The following is a 23,234-nucleotide window of genomic DNA, read 5'->3' on the forward strand; positions in this document are numbered from 1 at the left end:
TTTTTAAATGACTCATACATACCAAGTGTTTAAAATCAATAATAGAACTGGAAGTAACAATGTACAGAGGAAAACAAAGTATATACCTAGCAATATATTAAAGTCAACCAGCTGAAGAGACAGAAAAGTTTCTTTGTGTGTTGCGGGACTGCACTATTCTTCAGAAAGAAGAATGCATTTCTTTGAGATAAAATCATAAAGGCATAGTTCACCCAAAAATGAAAATTGTCATTATTTACTCATCATCATGTTGTTCCAAACCTTAATGACTTATTTTCTTATGTGGAACATAAAAGAAGATATTTTGAAGAATGTTTTAAATGTTTTTATACACACAGTGAAAGTCAATGGGGTCCAAAACAACACTTTTGTGTTTTTCCCCACTTTCCTCCCTCAGTAAACTGTCCCTATATCATTACTCAGGAATTTGACTCTGTTTTCTTCATTTAACAGGATTTAATAGATCATTATTATTCTGTATTTCCAGTAGATTTGGGTATTTTTAGAATTAAAACATGCTTAAATGTTGTTGTTGTTTTTTTTTATCATCTCTAATAAAGCCAGTAATCCCAAATTGTATTTTTCTGCCAACCAACTGGATAAGAAGGTTTAAGGAAGACAGCTGTGAATATAAGCCATTCAGCGACAAGGTGAAAGGGACACCTGCAGAATCACTCATGTAAATGTATCTGCAGCAGATCTTATTTAGCAAATTTAATTAACAAGGTGAAATAAATACAGGAGTTAATTCAGTCTCTTGGAATTGTTGCCCCTGACAACAGTATATGACAAGCTGCAGATGACAGTACTGTACCCAGGTGAAAAAGAAATATATTTAAATTGTGCTTTTTCAGACACGCGTAATATATTTAAATTATACTATACTAAGTGCATATTAAATGTATTATTTTGAAACAACTTTAAGTATATTAAGTGTATGTCAAGATATGTTTAAGTTCGATTTTAATCTATTTGCAGTATATTTAATATATTGAAATTGTGTTAAATTGGAACCACTTTAAGTATATTTAGTGCAATTTAAGTGTATTTCTTCAAATACATTTAAAATGTACTTTTAATACTTCATGAACTACAGTTAGAGTATATTTGAAGCATCGTTTTAATGTTCTTCAGGTACATTTCAATTGTATTTCAGCTCATTAGAAATGCGTTAGCATTACACTAATAGTATATTATAAAGTTGCCTTTTTTCAGTATATACACACACGTACACACTTTGATATCTAGAAAATTTTAATGTATTATATATTGTTATGTACATTACAGATATTCTTAGAGTAAATTAAAAAAGTACAGCAGCATATATACCCTGGTGAAAAAACAAACATACTATTAAATGTATTAAAAATGCACTTGAAATACAAGTATGTTTATAGAATATTTGTCTTACTACAAACATACTCAAATACATTTTAATAGATTATACTGAAAACATTATAATAAATGAAAAAAGAGTGAAATGCTATGGCAGAGCTGTCTTATCCATTTGTAGAATATTTCAGTTATACCTGAAATTATAAGCAATCTTTATTTGACCCTCTAACTCTAGCATTCTAATTCTCTATTCTAATTCTGTTTGATCTATCTGTCTTCTTTTTTATTTAAAAAAAATCACACACACTTGACCCTCTATCAATTGCATATTTATTCTCTAACACTAGGTTTCTTTTTTCTATATTCTATCTACTTGTTTTCTTTGAAAAAAAACCTTGCTACATGTAATGGTTGTCATAGCACTTGCATGTTGTTGCTCTTTTGTTGGTTTTGATTGCTTCTATTGTCCTCATTTGTAAGTCACTTTGGATAAAAGCATCTGCTAAATGATTAATTGTAAATGTTAAAGTACAGAAGTTTACATCAATGAATAAATAAAAATTACAATGCAATTTTCTGAAAAAAAAATATATATACATAAAGATTTACTGAAAAACAAAGTGCAGAAGTGAATAGCTGTGTGTGTGCAAAGACTGAAGATGAAGATGATAAAGTTCAAGCAACAGAATAGGGAGGGATGGAGGGGGTTTTGGAGGTGGACGAGAAGATGGCGTAGGGATGATGTGCGGGGATGATGGCAGGATGTGGAGAAAGGATGGTGATGGGAGGATGACGATGATGCCCTGGCAGCTTAGATAGTGTTTGGCACGTGGCACAGACCCAGAGCATCCCAGTGCTGACAACCCAAGGCGGAGTCGAGGGAGGGAGGAGCCAAGATGTAGATAGTGTGGCTGCCGACATCTGGGAGCCGACCGATGGAGACAGAGCTGGTGGATCCGAAGGCGCAGACGGAGGGCCGATGGAGCTGAGCGTCGTCGCAGGTTCCAGAGACCTGGGCACAGCCGCAGCGATGAGCATCGCTGGTGGAGCCAAGGAACCGAGGACTGGGGCGATGCCGGTGTGACTGAGGACCGCAGTGTACCCGATGGGAAAAACCTACCGCAGCCAAAGAGCTGGAGGCTTGGAGCGCAGCAGACAGCCTGCAAGTCTGTGGCAGAAGTAGAGTGACGACTGACCAAGAGGAAGCCGGTGGGACAAGGTCACTTCTTTGAGTACGACTGGAATGTTCTGCAACTAAGGGCTTGTAAATCAGACACTGTAGTATTTGAAGACTGCTTTATCACAGGATCTGTGAAAGGGAAAAAGAATTTATATAAAATTAGCCAATAACAGTTTTGCATCCATGATTGAATATATGTATTATAATTTGCATTGATATTCATTAGAATTTTGTTGACATCCATGTTGATAATGAAAAAGGTTCATTGGGATCAGCATTTATAGACATTCTAAACTCTATTGGTTTTAAACAACACGTGTCAGGACCTACTCATTGTCGAAATCATACTCTAGATTTAATACTGTCATATGGAATTGATGTCAGTGGCGTTGAAATTTTGCAGCAGAGCGATGATATCTCAGATCATTATCTAGTTTCGTGTATATTCCATATAGCTAAAGCTGTAAAGCCAACTCCTTGTTACAAATATGGTAGAACCATCACTTCTATGTTGCAAATTAGCTTAAAAGGGAATTGTATATAAATAATTACAATTAATTATGATTAATTACAATTATTTATAGCGGCTGACAGTGATAACTGTAGCAGAATTAAATTGCCATCAACTTATCTGGTCGTCCAGCGACCATTCAGTATAAGTTCATATCAACTCTAAGAAAGGATATTTTCGTGGCCACAGAAAACACTTTCTTAAGTATTAATGCATTAGAGCATGTAGCGAGGGTCAAAATCGTAAAGGGACTTTAATTTGCAAGGCAGAACCAGAAACTCATGTAATTTGTGCACACAACTTTTATTAACTAAACGCTAACACACATAACTAATCTAAACAAACAAACAAACATACATACACTCACGCGTATATACAAAAAGGGAGCTAAAGTGGATGAATGAAGCCATTAGAGAAAACAGAATGCAGTTATGGAAAGAGTCAGTTAACCACCTGAGTTAAACCATCAGCGCCGTTTATAACGGGGTCTATAACTTATACTAAATCTCTGTTTAGTTTAGTTAGATGTACCATACTTGCACTTCCACGGCTGTTGACGTGTGTCTGGAATGCAGTCTCGGATGAAAAGTCTTGATGGTTTCAAAGTTTTGGACTCGCAATCACGTTCTTCCGGGTTGAAGAGTGATGAATTCCAAAGAGGTTATTCTGGTTCTAAACCTTAAAACTAAACCTTAGTTTCAGAAGAGTTCTAGCTTCATATCCTTCTAGGATCTAACAGAACTGCAAAACTGAGATATGTTGGAGCCCACCGGGCACGCCGGTACCGGCTCAGGCTCTCCACACGGGCAGCAGTCCGGAGATTTGGCAGTAGAGTTTTTGCAGAAGTGACGGGGCGGAACTGTGCGTGAGCTCTTTAAGGTCTGCGAAGAGTCACACCTCTCAGGATGGGCTTGACCAATGAGAAAGGCTGAATTTCCAAGCGGGAGTTTGGAAATACTGGGGGGGTTTATGACTCTTTGTCTGAGAGCATGTTAATTTGCAAAGGGGTTGGATTGGAAGTTGTTATACAAACTATTAAAGATTCTTAGGACATTAATACGTTGCATATGTATCAACATGTAATATTCACTCTCACTTAGATCATCCGAAGACAAATTGATAGAGACCAAACATGTTACAATTAGAGTGATATTAACTAGTGATCTATCATAAGCATGCATAGAACAGTATACAATACACAAAAACATATACAAGAACAGTAATAATATAAACAATGACCTAATGATATGTGTGCTCATTCAAAGAAAGGTTTTTCTATGAATTAATTAGAGAAGAGTCCATTTTATGGCATAATGTCTTTTTCCTAAAGGGGATATGAAGTGAGTGTTGCTCGGCCATTTGCATTTTTTTGAGCAATACAACTAGTGTTATCTGATGGGTTGCCATGGGACCAGGGGCCTGAAGTCCTTGACAGTCCTACTGGCTCCGGGTATGTGTATTGGGTGTCTGATGGGTTGCCATGGGACCAGGGGCCTGAAGTCCTTGACAGTCCTACTGGCTCCGGGTATGTGTATTGGGTGAGGGGTCTGTGACCATTTGTTAATCTAATAACTAATTGATTTGTTAAGTCAAATGCAAAATTGTGTGTCTGATTGGTCCAAATGCTACATCTACCACAAAAGACTACTTTATAAATAATCCTCCTGACTTATCTCCGTTCCTTAGCATATCCAATAGCTCAGAACAGCTTGATGATGTAACAGAAACTATGGACTCTCTCTTTTCTAGCACTTTAGAAGCTCTTTTCTAGCTCCTTTACGCTTAAGGAAGATTAAAGAAACGAGTCCAACACCGTGGTATAATGAGCACACTCGGGCCCTAAAGAGAGCAGCCTGGAAAATGGAGCGCAGCTGGAGAAAAACAAAATTAGAGGTATTTCGTATTGCCTGGCAGGAAAATACTCTCTCCTACAGGAAAGCCTTATAAACTGCTAGATCTGCTTACTTTACATCTCTTTTAGAAGAAAACAAACACAACCCCAAGTATAAATTAAATTAACAAAATATAACATCAGCAGGTGCAGACATTACCCAGCAGCACAGTAGTAATGACTTTATGAACTACAGGTGCATCTCAATAAATTAGAATGTTGTGGAAAAGTTAATTTATTTCAGTAATTCAACTCAAATTGTGAAACTTGTGTATTATTTAAATGCAATGCACACAGACTGAAGTAGTTTAAGTCTTTGGTTCTTTTAATTGTGATGATTTTGGCTCACATTTAACAAAAACCCACCAATTCACTATCTCAACAAATTAGAATACTTCATAAGACCAATAAAAAAAAAAAAAAAACATTTTTAGTGAATTGTTGGCCTTCTGGAAAGTATGTTCATTTACGGTATTTGTACTCAATACTTGGTAGGGGCTCCTTTTGCTTTAATTACAGCCTCAATTCGGCGTGGCATGGAGGTGATCAGTTTGTGGCACTGCTGAGGTGGTATGGAAGCCCAAGTTTCTTTGACAGTGGCCTGCAGATCATCTGCATTTTTTGGTCTCTTGTTTCTCATTTTCCTCTAGACAATACCCCATAGATTCTCTATGGGGTTCAGGTCTGGTGAGTTTGCTGGCCAGTCTAGCACACCAACACCATGGTCATTTATCCAATTTGTGGTGCTTTTGGCAGTGTGGGCAGGTGCCAAATCCTGCTGGAAAATGAAATCAGCATCTTTAAAAAGCTGGTCAGCAGAAGGAAGCATGAAGTGCTCCAAAATTTCTTGGTAAACGGGTGCAGTGATTTTGGTTTTCAAAAAACACAATGGACCAACACCAGCAGATGACATTGCACCCCAAATCATCACAGACTGTGGAAACTTAACACTGGACTTCAAGCAACTTGGGCTATGAGCTTCTCCACCCTTCCTCCAGACCCTAGGACCTTGGTTTCCAAGTGAAATACAAAACTTGCTCTCATCTGAAAAGAGGACTTTGGACCACTGGGCAACAGTCCAGTTCTTCTTCTCCTTAGCCCAGGTAAGACACCTCTGATGTTGTCTGTGGTTCAGGAGAGGACAACTGTAGCCAAATTCCTTGACACATCTGTGTGTGGTGGCTCTTGATGCCTTGACACCAGCCTCAGTCCATTCCTTGTGAAGTTCACCCAAATTCTTGAATCAGTTTTGCTTGACAATCCTCATAAGGCTGCAGTTCTCTTGGTTGGTTGTGCATCTTTTTCTTCCACACTTTTTCCTTCCACTCAACTTTCTGTTAACATGTTTGGATCAACCTGATCTCACAGAATTCCGTGTAATGTTCACGGACTTAATTAACCCCGAATCTGTGGTGGCATCACGGAATCGCCGAAAATTCCGTGATGGGCTCACAGAAGGCATCAGCCATGGTCCATGCGCGGATTCACTGGTTCAACATCAGCGTTGCATCGGACCACGTAAAAAGAGTGACTCCGATGCAGTTATACTTTCACTGGAGTACCTGACCCCACCCCTACCCTAAACCTACCCAGTTCTGAACAATAATGATGATGATAAATTTCCCAGTATCGCATCGGCATATTGATGCTAAGGGTTTCCGTGCGTGGAGCACGGCTGATGCCTGTCACTGACTTACATTGGTATCACTTCTGTGAGCCCATCACGGAATTTTCGGCGATTCCGTGATGCCACCACAGATTCAGAGGTTAATTAAGTCCGTGAACATTACACGGAATTCTGTGAGATCATGTTGGTTTGGATACAGCACACTGTGAACAGCCAGCTTCTTTGGCAATGAATGTTTGTGGCTTACCCTCCTTGTGAAGGGTGTCAATGATTGTCGTCTGGACAACTGTCAGATCAGCAGACTTCCCCATGATTGTGTAACCTAGTGAACCAAACTGAGAGACCATTTTGAAGGCTCAGGAAACCTTTGCAGGTGTTTTGAGTTGATTAGCTGATTGGCATGTCTCCATATTCTAATTTGTTGAGATAGTGAATTGGTGGGTTTTTGTTAAATGTGAGCCAAAATCATCACAATTAAAAGAACCAAAAACTTAAACTACTTCTGTCTGTGTGCATTGAATTTATTTAATACACGAGTTTCACAATTTGAGTTGAATTACTGAAATAAATGAACTTTTCCATGACATTCTAATTTATTGAGATGCACCTGTATTTTACTTTCAAGATCGAAACTATTAGAGATAAAATTGTAACCATGCAGCTGTCAGCCACAGTATCGCATCAGATAGATCACTATAGATCCCCTGAGAAACAATTCCACTCATTCTCTTCTACTGGAAATTAAGAATTGTATAAACTTGTTAAATCATCTAAACCAGCAACCTGTATGTTAGACCCTGTTCCATCTAAGCTTCCAAAAGAAGTGCTTCCAGAAGTAATAGATCCTCTTCTGAATATTATTAACTCATCATTGTCATATGTCCCAAAAACCTTCAAACTGGCTATTATTAAGCCTCTCATTAAAAAACCACAACTTGACTCCAAAGAATTTAATTACCGACCGATCTCGAATCTCCCTTTTCTGTCAAAGATATTAGAAAATGTAGTATCATCAGAACTATGTTCCTTCTTAGAGAAAAATGATTTATGTGAGGATTTCCAGTCAGGTTTTAGACCATATCGTAGTACTGAGACTGCTCTCATTAGAGTTACAAACGACCTACTTTTATCATCTGATCGTGGTTGTATCTCTCTATTAGTGTTACTGGATCTTAGCACCGCATTTGACACTATCGACCACAACATTCTTTTAAATAGACTAGAAAAGCTGTTGTTATGTTGGCATTAGAGGAAGTGCACTGGCTTGTACTTATCTGACCGCCATCAATTTGTGGCAGTAAATGAAGAGGTATCATACCAATCACAAGTGTAGTATGGAGTACCTCAAGGCTCAGTACTTGGACCCTTACTTTTCACGTGTAAGGATGAAAGAACCTGAGATACTTTGATCTCCTGAGAAACAGACAATACAAACATGCACGGCATCTTCGAGACACCCCACAGAGTGGAGGTGCAGGAAACCTCCTTCCCTTCTATCCATTTGTTTCTTAAATCCCTTCACCCATCCTTCCTTCTACTCAGTCTGCTCAGAATGGTCAATAGTAGAATATAATGTTCTACATGAATGCAAGTGATATTTACAGTCATGTTTGGTATCATTTGAATTGTCCCAGGGCGTCTGGTACAATGGTCTCATTCTTATAAGAAGTAAACTAAAAGGTAATACAGATCCTAAGAGTTTAGAGATATTTTGCACACTGTAGAGGGCGGGTCAGTTTCCAATGGTTTCCAGGCAAAATTACCTTTTGTCCCAAAAGGTGTTAACTCGGTCAATGCAAATTCCAATTGTTAGTTCCTGTCTCCATCTCGGGGGATGTTGGTCTTGGTCTGAGGTACTTAAGGAAATGTTGCAAAAGGATCAGGGCCTTCTGTAGCCGGAATGAGCCCATAGGATGAAGTGTTTGCACACTTCATATTATGTATTTTTCTCAAGTCAGGTATGCTTACTCTTACATTCATCTTTGAGATTTTGATGTTTTGCATTGAATTGATACTTTTGAATTGGCTGTATAATTGGTATAATACACATTTACCTGACTGATAATAAATAGTTATATTTGAATTTATTCTGACTTACTCTGAAATTATTTTCTCAAGTAGATTAAGTGAAGGCGTATGTTACCGCAAACTTGCGTCCAGGGTTAGTACAGACTAGATCTCAGATTAGATGGAGCATGGGGCACATCAGGTGAGTTTCTAGATTTCTGACTAACTGCTTGACTTTTGTTAAGTTGTTATGCAGCTGCATTAACTATGGGGGGCTAGATAAAATACTATTGAGATACTAGCATGGTTCGGGCATATTTCATAGTACTAGCCATAACCTCTGGTTATTGTCTCAGTTTTAGTCAAGTTGTTATATAGTTAGACTAGCTATAGGGGGCTAGATAGAAACACTATTGAAGTATCATAGTGCTAGCCATAACCTCTCATTATTGTCTGAGCTTTAACTAAGTTGTTACATAGGTGACTGTAGGCTAAACAGGACCACTATTTAAAAATAACAAGCATGAAGTGGTCTATTAAATAGTTAGTCATAACCTCTGACTAATGATCAGACTGGAGGGTTTGTGACCGTGGGGTACATGTTCTTCGGCCGGCATGATACTCCCTGAGCGACATAGATTCCTAATGAACGAGTAATAAAGTAAAGAGTTAACTAGAATAATCAAATGTCAGAAGAATAATAATTAGGAACAGATGAACCAATTTGTATTTCAACCTAAATTCGAGGTCATAATAAAATGGAGTCAGATTAGATAATAAAATGGAGTCAGATTAGAATTTATCCTAAATTGAATCCTAAAACGATTGGATACCGTCCTTGGACCAAATTCGTGGACCTTACAAAGTGGTGACCATCCTCCGTGATCTCCCAAAAAGCGAGTGACGTCTTTTCGGCGCAATATGGACTGTACCGAAGAAGAGGTTTGATCATCTCCTTCTCTTTCTCCAGCTGCTGTGGTAAGTCAATTCTTATTTGCCTTGTAGAAATATTGAGGGAAAGACAGACGCACCCCATATATACACTTTTGTAGAATGAGCCGGAATGCTCATATTGTTAGACCGGAGACCAGATCCGGTGGGTTTGAGAATCAGACGAAACCACGTATTTGTCAGGGACATGATAGCGGCAGTGTAGACAAGGAATGACATCCCTTGTTCTGAAATGTGCATATCTCTTTGTTTGCCTAAGCAACATGTGATGGAATTTAAAATTGGAATACCATCATCCAAATTATATTCTGGTACTCAACAGAACTAACATTTTAATCTACAAACTGCCTTCTCTATTGTTTTATGTGCTTCATTGTAACAAATGAGCAACTTTTTCATGAGAATGAACAATTAGAATAAAAGTCTAAATTCATAAACAATTGGGAAAATAGAAGGCAATTTAAGTTGATATAATTTTTATATGAAAAGCAAGTTGGGCAAACCAGAGTGATGTAATCACAACACAGATAAAAGTGCTTTAAAAGAAAGCTTCATTTAGGCCAAAATTTATACCTCAGCTCTTGAAGACTACTGCTACAAAGCAGTACAAAAATAAATAAACAAGACAACAAAGAAATAATCCAGATAAACATAATGATCAGACCAGCCAGAACAGATCAGACAGCCAGAAATCAGAGAAACAAGAAGTTAAAAGATATGTTTTAAGGTGGTTTTGAAGTCAGGTAGGGATGAGAGGTCACAGATTTGTTTAGTTCCATAATGTAGGGACAGAGATACAAAAATGTCGTCCACCAAACGAGGCTAGTTGGTGCTGTAGAGCTCTGAAGTAAATATTGAAGTTGGCAAAATAGTAAACTTATATAATAGCATATATATTAGTAAAATGGTCACTGTGCCCTCATCTAGTCTTTAAATAGACTAAATGAAATAAATAGTCCTTTGAAACATAAGCAGTGATTACATCAGCTCTGAGCTTGCCCAGCTCCTCAACACCTTTTCATATTCAAATTAACTGACATGAGAATGCAATTTGTGACAACTTAGCCCTCATTGCAAATTGTAAGTTTCTCACATGAGTAATGATTTGACCATGTACTCAGCATGTGCCTGCAGTCATTGGATGTTAACAACTACAGAATCCCTCAATGGCTTTAAGTCTGATCTGTTGTTATACTTACAATGTACGTGTGTGTACTCTGCTGCGACTACAGGGCCAAATCACAATAAAATCTTATCCAAAAACAAACACATTGACAACTATGATTCAAAAGACTCTCCAGAGACCAGAAATAATATTATTTTAATTTATACCATTTTAATATAATATAATTATATTATAAATCACATTATAATGTACATTATATTATAATCGCCAAGCATGGCATTATGTGGAGAAAGGTGATAGACTAACCCTTAGAATTATAAATTGTTCCGCTACTCAGTGCCAAAAGGGAGGAGGTGTGTTTTCATTTCAATAGTGTGACACAAGTGATAGCGAACCAATTCATCCTTCGCTGAGGAACACCAACTAAAAATTGAATATGATCAGAAAGAGTGGTTAGCATTAACATCTAAACATTCAATCTTCAATGCAGGATTCAGTAGCTCTGAATTCTGCACATTATTTTGCTCCTTAACAAAAAACATTGATGTGAAAGTATTTTGAGCCAGATCACACCTCATACCCACACTCCTATCCTGGGTCCCTGTTACAGCCACAGGATCAAATTTACATCACAACTTCCTTACCTTTGTTTGGAGCATAATAGCATTTGCAGTTAGCCATGGCTGAATGCAGCCACACAACACCATTTGATCTTCTAAATTTACTAGAAAAATAATGAAAGGGAGGTGTAAAACACTAAATCATCAGACCAAAATACCAGAAGAATTTATGTGCCACAGAGATCTGAATGTGCGAACAACACCAAAAACAACAATTGCCAAACAGGCAACACCGAAACAGGTGAACACGTTTCTGCCCACAGATCTGACTGTAATGAGAGCAACTGCGACTAAAGCCATGGACATTGGTCCATTGGAGTTCATGACAATATGGGTGAAAAAAAAACATCAATTAATCTAGAAAATTCCCCCAGCAGAATTGGGGTCTCTAATGCTCATGATACAGCAGACTGTGAAGGCTCAACTGCAAGAGCAGCATCAGGTGTTACACACTCAGACTGCACTGAACAGCAGCAGTAATTCAGATCTGACCAACAAAACTCAGTTTCATTTTACATCTGGAATTAAAATTACAAGACATGATGATGCAGTTAAAGTAATTCCACATGTCTGAACGTGAAACTGATGAGAAGTTCAAAAATAACTGTGGTTATTTGTTTCTGTCTCAGGTTGACCACTGCAATTTCTTGGAGATCAGATACCAGGAAGGCGCCTGGTCCCATCTGCATCGAGCCAGGACAGCGGAATTGTTAGAACATAACCTGAAATTGTGGGAGATGGGTGCGACAACACTTCAAGAGGCCATTCACACCTCACAGTAGAACATAACTACACAAATATCTACATGGCCTCCCGGATTAGCACAGGAACTAAATTTTTGCAACACAGATTATTACAGATTAGACTCCGTCCATCTCCCAGACATGAGCACAGAGCACACACCATTGCATCATCACCTCATCTAGACTAACCAGTCTGAACACTACACATCACAGAAGACAATGATAGCTTAGATCCCAAATGTGGTACTCCACTAAAGATCTATTGTCCATCTTCAAACTAACAGAACCACATCGCTTCACACACATAAGACAGTAGAGTAAATCCCATGATGACAATCTAAAGAAAGACACATAATAATTGCTATTTACAACCATCTGTCAACTCATGGGAAGCACATAATATACATATGCATGGCTACCGTCACAAATCGATGATGTTAAATTATGAACACAGAGGCAAATCTGCCATGAAAATTCAAAAGATTGAAACTTTCTGATTGTTATTGGGATGTTTTGGCAAACCAGAGGGCCCGCTGGTTTCCCAACAGATCACTAATAACAGAAACATTATCAAAATGATTAAATATGAAGTGCGGGCACTTCTGTTGATCAGCTACAAAATGTGCAATTTGACTTTGCCATCGAATGTGACGTAGCTTGCATCACACACACACAAACACTATTACAAAGGATCCAGGATCTCCATTCTTGTATAAAACCTAAGCACGCTTTAGGTCACTACCTTGAAATCTTAGGTGACTTGCATTGGAGAATTATATATATGTCTATACCTTTGTAATTGGAATTGAATATTTAATATTTTTATTGTCATATGTTTTAATGATGCATACCATCTTCATAAATATGTAAGTTACACTGACTTTTTGCTACTTTTCATTTAAGTCACTCAGACCAAGCATTCTTTAATTCCACTACCATTAAAATCCATCAGAGTGGTAGTGAGGAATTGGCTGTTTTAAAATGGGACCACCTTATGAAATGAGACCTCAAAAGACACCTGAGACCCAATGTACCATTCACACTTGTTGACATGAACCTACCTTATGTTTTTTGCTTTGTCATATGTTCTTGTGCCAAATCTCACAGCTTTCTTCCCATTTTCAATGACATCAAGTTCATCATTGTTCAAACGTTGAGCCATTAAGATGCTGTTTAAGTGTCTTGCATAAAGCAGCGTGTAACCAGCGAGAACCCTTCACCTGTTGGAGTCTGCCCCGAAATCTGCACAATTGGAGGTGACAAGATTCAACAAAAGAGGCAAGAAAGTCCTAGGGAAGGTGTCACTAGAGACAGAAGTTTCTCCATGATGGAACGACTCGTCAAGCAATAAAAGGCCTGGATTGATTCAATGAACTACACACACGGGTTGTTCTCAACCAGACAGATGAAACCCTGAACCTGTTCATCCACCTGCTGAATTCAAGCTACATGCACCTGCTAAGACTGGTGTACACAAAGGCCTTTCTGAAGGCTTCTACAGCTGCTAACATTACAAAGACAATTTTGAGTTAATATCTCAAGGATGAACGATCACCTAACAGTGACCCCATCGGATTCATCTGAATGTGACCCACTGGGGTCAAATGGGGGACTGTAAGGATGAAATAACCTGAGATACTTTGATCTCCTGAGAAACAGACAATACAAACATGCACAGGCATCTTCGAGACACCCCACAGAGTGGAGGTGCAGGAAACCTCCTTCCCTTCTATCCATTTGTTTCTTAAATCCCTTCACCCATCCTTCCTTCTACTCAGTCTGCTCAGAATGGTCAATAGTAGAATATAATGTTCTACATGAATGCAAGTGATATTTACAGTCATGTTTGGTATCATTTGAATTGTCTCAGGGCATCTGGTAAAATGGTCTCATTCTTATAAGAAGTAAACTAAAAGGTAATACAGATCCTAAGAGTTTAGAGATATTTTGCACACTGTAGAGGGCGGGTCAGTTTCCAGTGGTTTCCAGGCAAAATTACCTTTTGTCCCAAAAGGTGTTAACAATGCAAATTCCAACTGTTAGTTCCTGTCTCCATCTCGGGGGATGTTGGTCTTGGTCTGAGGTACTTAAGGAAATGTTGCAAAAGGATCAGGGCCTTCTGTAGCCGGAATGAGCCCATAGGATGAAGTGTTTGCACACTTCATACTATGTATTTTTCTCAAGTCAGGTATGCTTACTCTTAGATTTATCTTTGAGATTTTGATGTTTTGCATTGAATTGATACTTTTGAATTGGCTGTATAATTGGTATAATACACATTTACCTGACTGATAATAAATAGTTATATTTGAATTTGAATTTATTCTGAATTATTTTCTCAAGTAGATTAAGTGAAGGCGTATGTTACCGCAAACATGCAACAAACTGTGCCCAGCTGGTGGAATGACCTCCCAATCACAATTCGAACAGCTGAATCTTTATCCATTTTCAAAAAACATCTAAAGACGCATCTTTTTCGCGAGCACCTGACCAACTAATACTAACACTTACCTATTCTATCAAAAAAAAAAAAAAAACCCTAGCTACGTGTACTGTGCTGGGCTAACTGAAACTTGTCATGGCACTTGTATACTGCTGCACTCTCGATGGTCTCATTGCTTCTATTGTTCTCATATTGTACGTCGCTTTGGATAAAAGCGTCTGCTAAATGATTAAATGTAAATGTAAATGTAAACATGCGTCCAGGGTTAGTACAGACTAGATCTCAGATTAGATGGAGCATGGGGCACATCAGGTGAGTTTCTAGATTTCTGACTAACTGCTCGACTTTTGTTAAGTTGTTATGCAGCTGCATTAACTATGGGGGGCTAGATAAAATACTATTGAGATACTAGCATGGTTCGGGCATATTTCATAGTGCTAGCCATAACCTCTGGTTATTGTCTCAGTTTTAGTCAAGTTGTTATATAGTTAGACTAGTTATAGGGGGCTAGATAGAAACACTATTGAAGTATCATAGTGCTAGCCATAACCTCTGATTATTGTTTGAGCTTTAACTAAGTTGTTACATAGGTGACTGTAGGGGGCTAAACAGGACCACTATTTAAAAATGACAAGCATGAAGTGGTCTATTAAATAGTTAGTCATAACCTCTGACTAATGATCAGACTGGAGGGTTTGTGACCGCGGGGTACATGTTCTTCGGCCGGCATGATACTCCCTGAGCGACACAGATTCCTAATGAACGAGTAATAAAGTAAATAGTTAACTAGAATAATCAAATGTCAGAAGAATAATAATTAGGAACAGACGAACCAATTTGTATTTCAAATGTTGATTGTCACTTGTGCGTGATACAAGGGGATAAAGCTTCTCCTTCACTCGTTCCACTCTGCTGTGTTCGGCTTATTACTTCAGAGTGCGCAAACGCACAAAAAATATAACTGCACTTTATAATTTTATATTTTCACACAGACAATAGCCATTTCTCAATATGCGTTCTTGTCTGTTCTTGTGGACTTGTGAAACGTCATTGCCCAAAAACCCGTGTAATTTTCAAAATATTACTGTTATTCTGTCATGAAATGTAGTTTTAAGAGTTTTTCAGGTGAGAATGTAGTTGTTTAAAACTCAAATCTGTGGTTTATTTATAAAGATATAGCACCTATTTGAAAATTTGCTATGCTGATTTCGGAGCTCCAGGGGATCACCGGGCGCTCAGTGCTTATTTATCCGCCTAAAGCAGCCTTATGCTCGGCTAGTCCTTCTGACATTTGCCACTGGCTTTGATGTTTCTGTAGTGATTAATCATGAGATACAATTTGTTTTGTGTATATTTAACAGGCATTCGTGGTCTCATGAATCTATTCATTGTTCCTGGTCATATCGTTTTGACTGAGCACAAAGTTTAACTTTATATTTATTTTGAACTTTACCGTACAGTGCTGACTTTGTAGCATCCGTTTGACTGAATTGTCTGCTTTTGTCTTTATTTCCTCTTATACTTTATACTTATACTTTTGTAATGGCTATTATTGTTCATTAAAACTGACATAAGAGAGTTGTGCTTATCATCGCGCTTTATTGTCAATCGCTACCTTCCGGCATACACCACGCCTATCAAGTAAGGGTACTGTTGGTGGTGGAAACGCAAGCTGGATCAGGGTGTTCGGTCCCGAACCACACCGTACCGTACTTCGAAAGAAAAGCTGAGATATTTCAATGAAATCTGAGAGATTTATGTCCTTCCGATGAAAGACGATTCACCAAAGTTGTTCACGTTTAAAAAAAGTTCATCGCAAAAAAAAAAAAAAACATTGCAAAAGTAAGCCATATATGAATTGTGTGGTTTTCTCCAAGTGCTCTAAAGAGACACGATCGCTCTATATAATATAACTATTTAAATTTAGACTTATATTCACATTCAAGGAACATTTGCACGCACATCATATTTGAGATACAAACCTCTCTGGTGCGAGCTCATTATCATATGAACCACAATCAGGTTTAGTCAGTGTGTTGTTTGAATTTAAACACAAGTAAACTGAATTTTTTTTAGCCTTTTAGATATTATGTTGAAATCCTTGTGTGAATTTCAGTAGTAGCCCAGCTAACAAATTTATGTTCTGAGAACGTTTTTGTAACGTTCTGTTTTGGTTGTGGGAACGTTATTTGGAATGTTCCAAAAATGTGGAAATGTCCAGTTTGCGTTACGTTGCTAGAACGTTATTTGATGGTTAGCATAACGTTCCTACAACGTTCTTGCAACCTACATTTCACTAAAAATATAACGTTCTATGAACGTTTATTTGGAACATTCCAAGAACGTTAAAATGTCCAGTTTGCTTAATGTTCCTAGAACGTTATTTTTTGGTTAGCATAACGTTCCTACAACGTTCTTGCAACCTAAATTTCACTAAAAATATAATGTTCTATGAACGTTTATTTGGAACATTCCAAGAACGTTAAAATGTCCAGTTTGCTTAACGTTCCTAGAACATTATTGTTTTGTTAGCATAACGTTCCTACAACGTTCTTGCAACCTAAATTTCACTAAAAATATAATGTTCTATGAACGTTTATTTGGAACATTCCAAGAACGTTAAAATGTCCAGTTTGCTTAACGTTCCTAGAACGTTATTTTTTGTTAGCATAACGTTCCTACAATGTTCTTGCAACCTAAATTTCACTAAAAATATAACGTTATATGAACGTTTGTTTGGAACATTCCAAGAACGTTAAAATGTCCAGTTTGCTTAACGTTCCTAGAACGTTATTTTTTGTTAGCATAATGTTCCTACAACGTTCTTGCAACCTAAATTTCACTAAAAATATAACGTTATATGAACGTTTGTTTGGAACATTCCAAGAACGTTAAAATGTCCAGTTTGCTTAACGTTCCTAGAACATTATTTTATGGTTAGCATAACGTTCCTGCAACCTAAATTTCATTTAAAAAAAATATAACGTTCTATGAACGTTTATTTGGAACATTCCAAGAACGTTAAAATGTCCAGTTTGCTTAACGTAGCTAGAACGTTATTTTATGGTTAGCATAATGTTCCTACAACTTTATTTCCACCTACATTTTCTTAAAAATACAACATCCTAAAAACATTTATTTGGAACATTACAAAGTTTAGTTTAATAAAATGTTATTTTAAGATTAGCAGTATTGCAACATTTGCTTTCAACATCATTTTTATTAACACAACCTTCCAGATACGAGCAAGTATATAATTACATGTGCATTTCAACAGGTATCTGAATTATTAAAGATAGTCACTTTCAAAAAGTTCATTAACACATTGAACAAATTGGTGAAATTTGCATATCATGTAAAATAATAATAATAATAATAATAATAATATGTAGTTTAATATTTATGACAATGAACTATAACTTCACAGCTAAATATAAACTATCATATTAACATTTAATAATTGAGGACTTCTATATGAATTTGAGTGTGGGGTGTGGGTGCTGAAAACTGTGGTCCATGTCCTGCCTCTCCACGCTCCATCTATAAAGTAAACAGATTGGCTGAGGTTACAAAGTGATATTACAAAATGCCTATAAAATAATTAGTGTGGCTATGCCAAAAAAATTATTAGGATCTGTGCTGTGAGTTCTACAAATATTACATTACTCAAGAGTCAAAGGTAGTTTCATTTGACTTGGCATATGTTACTTTCATTGACAAGCTACTTTCATAGCAGCATTAAGAAAAATGTCTTCTGAAGCATCATTAGATTAAGAAAAATATAAACATTCAAATAATACATTTTCATCGTGTCATTTCCAAAAAACAATTTTTAGGTCAACATAAATTGACCTAATTTATTCATCTTGATAGGTATACACATGCACACTACTGGAAATACGTCATAATAGGGTAGTTAAGTCAACTGCAATTTCCATTTTATACCAATTTGAAACAGGAAAAATCCCTTCAAATATAGATAACATTTAGAAGTTATCAATAAAGTTATTAAATGGCAAAAGTTGCCTTGTTACATGTTATTAGCTAATAAACTGTTACATGAACTCAGTTAAGGAAGGAAACTCAGAGATAAAACAGGTAAGATTAATAGGTTCTAGTAGGTGTTTCTGGGTAGGTATGCTAGCATTGACCCATTAACTGACAGTAAGAATTTTTGCTATTAATACATCAGTTAAATTGTTAAAGAATAATTTGTAATGTTTTCCTTTAAAAAAAAAATGCTGCATGGATTAAAAAAAAACGGCATTGTCAAAATGGCATTGAGAGCAAAAAAACAAGTTACACGTAAGTTGTTAGTTAATCCTTTAAATTTTACAGGTATTCAGAAACAAGATAAATAACAGAAGGTATAAGTAGCTATTATTATGTCTCAAAGCCTAAACTATAAACTTTTTGAAGCTTGAAAATAAAGACTGTCTAGACTTCCAATGGAAAAACAAAAATGATGAATGAATATCAAAAATAAAAACATTCGTTTGAAGATGAATGAAATTCATTCAAAATGAATTTGGAAAAACATGAGGGTGAGTAAACCATGACAGAATTTAATTTTTTTTAACTATGCTGATCTCAGCTAAAATTTTTAAATATTGCCAAGTAAATATAAAGTTGTCCTGACATGTGTCCTACCTTGTGCATCTTGAAACAATCTGCAGAGACTACTTTTCAGATAGTAGTAGATCTGCCAGGATCATAACTTGAATGGCTGATGCCATTATTGTCCCTGAAGACAAAACACAAAATTAGAGAAATTTAACTCACAATTAAGCAACATTTATGGACAGCTTATTTTTATGAATCATAACAAGACAATTTTTAACCACTACAAACTTAGCATTAGCAATTACCTGACATCTTTATAAAAAAAACAAAGCAACTTTAGGATAAGGGAAAGTAGAAGTTTTATTAACTATATTAGTTAAGTATATAAATGTATAACTATAATCAGAACTTAAGACTTCACTGGTATTCTTCTGAAGCAACACAAAATACCAAAAGACTTTGACGGAATGACAGACAAACTGAAATTTAAGATGTTATTCACTCTGCCAATTCAGTCTGCATCAAATTGGTGGCACACTACATTACATCAAACATGACCGGTCTTTAGATGTCATTCTTGTGGGATGTTAGTTTGTTATTTTTCATCTGTATTGTGTAACGTTATTCACGATTTGATCAATCTTTAGGTTTAAATTTCAATCTAATATTCACAAAACAAAAGTATACTATTGCTTCAGAAGACTTAACATTTGTGCTGCTGGTCATTTCTGGTCATCATTACATCTGCATTAAAACTGAAGAACGATGAATTTAAATAACTGTTTATAAGGTGACAAATTACATCTTGTACAACACTAAAGCCCATCAATTTGTTTAATGTGAATACTACTTAATTTATTTTAGGCCCATATTAGTATCAGCCGTCTTGTTGCAAATGACCCCTCGCTGCCTTTGCACTGAAAAGATTGATTTCAAAAGCATGACAACAATTTGTTAGTATGAATTTTAAGAAAGACAACGTGAGGAGCAAATAACTGTGTAAAATGTTAACTAAAGTTAACAAAACAGCCATTATAAATGCTCCTCAGCCCCTTTGTTCACTGCGTTCGGCGGATTTAGTAAACTTGATCAGCATCACATGGATATTCTAGATGAAACTGACAAAGCGGATAATAAATAATGATTAACTAAAAGTTTAAACGTATTGTAATACAGAGAATATGTCTTTGCTTTACCTTACTTGAGAACTGTGGCGAGTGACGGTTACAGATGACGACATCCTGTCAGCTGTCTCTCCAGTTTGTCTGTGTCCAGCTGTGAGACACACACACACACACACACAAATCTTAATTTATCACTGACAAACTGTTGTGTATAACACTGCATATTTAACACTTGCCGTTGATAACTTTGATGTGGTTGGTTGTTAGCTCCTTGCTTCTTTGCTAGCTAACATTACAATGATAACTGAGCTGGTTAATCTTCAGATAAAGTTGACAAAACACAAAATAACGTTCAAAAGTGCTTTAAATAAGAATACAGAAGTGAATGCTTACCTATTATTTTCCGTGACCGCGTCGCGAGCCGACCGGCTGTGATCCCGTCCGTGACTGTGAGCTGTGGGGGATGGGCGGATGAGACTGACTGAAAAATGCGCGCGGTTTTTGAAAAATAATATTTTGTATCGAGTAAAATTAATTTCTTTAAAAGGATTGATCTATGCTTAATATGAAGCAGATTGATGTATTTATTATATTATCTTTAGTTATGAAGGCTATTTAATTAATATTGAGAGAGATCAAAGGTGACTTCTCGAAAAACAATGTTAGAAATCATGAATTAAGCTAATTTTTAGATTAAATTAATTTATACTTATTTAGATTGAGTTCCCCTTAACCTAATGAGATTTTGAGTTCACATCACAAATATATATTGAGTTGAAATAAAAAAAAATTTGTTAAATTAACTAATTTAATTTAGCAATGCCACTGATTTACAGTGTATGACATTTCACTATAGGCCTATGACTTCAATAAGTTATAAAAGATATATAATTAATAATGATAAAGTATATAATTATAAAAGATTCAGTGACTCATTCAGGTGATTTGCCACATCCTAATCGAGGTTGTAGTTTCATATTTAAATACATTTTATTTTTCTATCATATTCGGTTCCATTCTATTCATGTTTTATATAGCCTATAAGTTGTTTTTTCTTTTTTTCTAAAGATGTTTCTCCCAACATTATGGTAATGTTCATAAAGTAGCCTGCAATCATAAGGACATGAATACTGTTCTCAGAATGTTTTGATAACATAATATTTAGCATTTAATTATTAATTTAGAAATTATATTACATTACAATAACGTTCTAAGAATGTTGTTCTAAAAATGTTTTCTCTCAACATTATGAGAACGTTCATTAAGTACAAATAACGTCCTAAAGACGTTCCAAGAACGTTGATTTAAGAACGTTTTCTATCAGCATTATAAGAACATTCATCAAGTAAAAATGACGTCCTAAAGACGTTCCAAGAACGTTGATTTAAGAACGTTTTCTCTCAACATTATGAGAACGTTCATGAAGTACAAGTCATGTCCTAAAGACGTTCCAAGAACGTTGATTTAAGAACATTTTCTATCAACATTATGAGAACGTTCATTAAGTACAAATCACGTCCTAAAGACATTCCAAGAACATTGTTCTAAGAACGCTTTTCTATCAACATTATGAGAACGTTCATCAAGTACAAATGACGTCCTAAAGACGCGTTCCAAGAACGTTGATTTAAGAACATTTTCTATCAGCATTATAAGAACATTCATCAAGTAAAAATGACGTCCTAAAGACGTTCCAAGAACGTTGATTTAAGAACGTTTTCTCTCAACATTATAAGGACGTTCATGAAGTACAAATAGCGTCCTAAAAACGTTCCAAAAACGTTGATTTAAGAACGTTTTCTATCAGCATTATAAGAACATTCATCAAGTAAAAATGACGCCCTAAAGACGCTCCAAGAACGTTGATTTAAGAACGTTTTCTATCAACATTATGAGAACGTTCATCAAGTACAAGTCACGTCCTAAAGACGCTCCAAGAACATTGTTCTAAGAACGTTTTCTCTCAACATTATAAGAACGTCCATGAAGTACAAATCACGCCCTAAAGACGCTCCAAGAACGTTGATTTAAGAACGTTTTCTATCAACATTATGAGAACGTTCATTAAGTACAAATCACGTCCTAAAGACGTTCCAAGAACATTGTTCTAAGAACGTTTTCTATCAACATTATGAGAACGTTCATTAAGTACAAATCACGTCCTAAAGACATTCCAAGAACATTGTTCTAAGAACGTTTTCTATCAGCATTATGAGAATGTTCATGAAGTACAAATAACGTCCTAAAGACGCTCCAAGAACGTTGATTTAAGAACGCTTTTCTATCAACATTATAAGAACATTCATCAAGTAAAAATGACGTCCTAAAGACATTCCAAGAACATTGATTTAAGAACGTTTTCTCTCAACATTATAAGGACGTTCATGAAGTACAAATAGCGTCCTAAAACGTTCCAAAACGTTGATTTAAGAACGTTTTCTATCAGCATTATAAGAACATTCATCAAGTAAAAATGACGTCCTAAAGACGTTCCAAGAACGTTGATTTAAGAACGTTTATCAACATTATGAGAACGTTCATTAAGTACAAATCACGTCCTAAAGACATTCCAAGAACATTGTTCTAAGAACGTTTTCTCAACATTATAAGAACGTTCCAAAACGTTGATTTAAGAACGTTTTCTATCAACATTATGTTCATGAAGTACAAATCACGTCCTCAAGACGTTCCAAGAACGTTGATTTAAGAACGTTTTCTATCAACATTATAAGAACATTCATCAAGTAAAAATGACGTCCTAAAGACGTTCCAAGAACATTGATTTAAGAACGTTTTCTCTCAACATTATAAGAACGTCCATGAAGTACAAATCACGCCCTAAAGACGTTCCAAGAACATTGATTCTAAGAACATTTTCTCTCAACATTATAAGAACGTCCATGAAGTACAAATCACGCCCTAAAGACGTTCCAAGAACGTTGATTTAAGAACGCTTTTCTATCAACATTATGAGAACGCTCATTAAGTACAAATCACATCCTAAAGACGTTCCAAGAACATTGTTCTAAGAACGTTTTCTATCAACGTTATAAGAACGTTCATTAAGTACAAATTACGTCCTAAAGACGTTCCAAGAACGTTGTTCTAAGAAC

The 23,234-nt window shown here is 36.2% G+C and overlaps 1 long non-coding RNA gene across 1 annotated transcript; it reads right to left on the reverse strand.

The window, feature by feature from the left end:
* Positions 1-16,564: 16,564 nt before the first annotated feature.
* Positions 16,565-20,584, reverse strand: LOC131524578 (uncharacterized). Its single transcript, XR_009267012.1, has 4 exons — positions 20,515-20,584; positions 20,194-20,272; positions 19,085-19,178; positions 16,565-17,974 (listed from the first exon to the last, which is right to left on the reverse strand). It is a non-coding gene; the product is annotated as an uncharacterized LOC131524578 (long non-coding RNA).
* Between the last annotated feature and the right edge of the window lie 2,650 nt (positions 20,585-23,234).

The sequence above is a fragment of the Onychostoma macrolepis genome, chromosome 18 (genome assembly GCF_012432095.1).
Source record: "Onychostoma macrolepis isolate SWU-2019 chromosome 18, ASM1243209v1, whole genome shotgun sequence".
NCBI classification, from domain to species: domain Eukaryota; kingdom Metazoa; phylum Chordata; class Actinopteri; order Cypriniformes; family Cyprinidae; genus Onychostoma; species Onychostoma macrolepis.